The sequence below is a fragment of the Alligator sinensis genome, unplaced genomic scaffold (genome assembly GCF_000455745.1).
Source record: "Alligator sinensis unplaced genomic scaffold, ASM45574v1 scaffold444_1, whole genome shotgun sequence".
Classification (NCBI taxonomy): domain Eukaryota; kingdom Metazoa; phylum Chordata; order Crocodylia; family Alligatoridae; genus Alligator; species Alligator sinensis.
In genome coordinates this window covers 3,846,617-3,848,811 of record NW_005841886.1, presented here as the reverse complement: position 1 = coordinate 3,848,811, position 2,195 = coordinate 3,846,617, and positions in this window count along the sequence as shown.

Below are 2,195 nucleotides of genomic sequence, written 5' to 3'. Positions count from 1 at the left end.
CCCCATCCCGTCCCCGGCTCTCTGGGCCAGGCTGTGACTGGGGCACCTCCTATCGCTCCACGGTCCAGCCCACCACCCTCCCACACTCTACTCTGCCTGGAAATCCTTTCAACAGCAGCTGGAGAGCAGTGGGCAGCAATCCGGTCCTCTCCCCACCACCCCAGGCTGTCCCAGGCACCCAGGCCAACAACCCTTCCCTGCCTCTGACCCCACACTGCCAGAGCAGGGCCAGGCCCTGCCACTACCAACTCAATAGCACCTGTAAGATTTGAGCCATCTGCCTTCCTCCAGCCTGGCCACTGCATCCCCAAAGTAATGCCGTGCTGGTGAAGGACAGGAGGACCTACCACTGCTGCTGTGCCTGGGTTTTCTATAAGAGGGCATTGTGTCAGCAGGGAGCCAAAAAGCCACAGCTGGGACCCGAATAACTGGGGCTGCTTCACACACATGCAGGGCCCAGTGACATACTGCTGCTCAGGCTGCTTTTAAAACACAGAATATGGTGAGTGCCACTTCAAGGGCTCACAGACTGTTTAAAGGGGTACTGACTTATTCCTGTACACTACAGAGTAACAGAGACAGAAGGTGATGGTGTTAACAAGCTAATGCTCTGGCCACCACTCTACTCTCCAACCTAATACACCTACTGTAAAGACTAGGCTGGCTCTCTGCAGACCCAGGTACATAGGGGATGTTGCTTAAGCCCCTGGTGCAGATGAAGACCCAGCAGACAGTTCTGATCTAGACTGCAGTGGTTCTGACCCTGGGGCTTAAAGACAGGTCCCATCTCTACCTCCCGCTGCACAGACTGTGCCTGGGAAGCCAGCTAGTGGTGTTTAAGCTCCCTCTGCAATGCTGTGCAGTGCTGGCTGCTCCTTCCAGCTAGCAGCTGCTGGCTGAGTCCACATCCTGGGGGGCAAAGACTCCTTGGCAGTAAGGGGCAGAGGCTTTAGGGCCAGAAGGGACCTACTAAGTCTAACCACCTGCCTTTCACCAGCCAGGGAGCTCTGCCAAGCCCCCCTGAACTGAGCCCAGGGCTCAGCTGCAGGCAGGCTGCCAGGGTTTGGAGACCTCAACCAAAGGAAAATCCCCCACGCCCCTTGATCAAAGGGTTAGTGCTCCTCTCTGTTCACATAGAGCCTTATTTCAGGCCTAAATATGTCTGCTTGTTCCCTGAGGTGAGGAACACCCCTTGGAAGCCCACTTCTAGCCAGCAGTCAAGGACTCCTCAACTCCTGTGGCCCTGCCCTGCAGGGAGGATTGCAAAGCAAGCTGAACCTTGTCCGTCTCCATCAGATAAGGGACAGTATAGGGCCTGCGAGTGCCTCACGTAAGTCACTGCCCTACTCGGTGCCTTGGTTTACTCATCTATATAATGAGGCTAAGGGTCCTGTTCTGTGAGTGGTGTGTACTCTGAGGCACTCAGGGAAGAACATGAGAGCGCCATGGGGGAGCAGGAAAGAATGGAGCTGCCATATAACTCCCAGGGCTGGTCCTGGGTCCCAAGCTGGGTGAAGCTGTACCAGTGTAGAAGGCCCTATTCAAGGGGCGCCAAGAGCAGACCTGAACTCTGCTCAAACAGAACCAAGGGGTGAAGGGTCACTGGGGTACAAGAACACCCCAGTAGCCCAGAAAAGACATGCACTGGTAGAGGATGGGGATTCATACCTACCCCATCTCCACCCCTCCCTGCCTTTTGCAAGCGCATCCTTGGTGAGATCTAAGTTTAGCTGCCGTGCAAACATGGCCCTGCTGCTCCTGAGAGCTTTATGACCCACCACTTCCGAGAGCTGCACTCAGTGCTCCTCATTCATGGGTGGCAGAGCGAAGAGGCTCCTTATCAGCAGGATGGAGTGAGATACACTCCACTTAATGTGACAGCAGGCCATGGGTTTGTTTGTTCCCGCTGCTGTAATGGCCTTGAATGTAGCCCAGCTTCCTGGGGCATAGGGGCAGGTGGGGGAGCATCAGGGGCCCCGTGCGCTGAGGTATGAGTAGTGTCATTTCTGAGCATGAGCCTGGGACCAAGCCAAAGCTTTGTAAGCTAAGCAAAGCAGCCTCAAGTTAGCCCTTGGATGGGAGACCATCCAGGTCCAGCCTAGTAATGGCAGAAGGGCTGCCTCTGCTGTAATGAAGAAAGGGCAGGAAAAGTCTGAGATGCTGCAAAGGAGAGGGGGAGAATGTGGCCTTTTTTC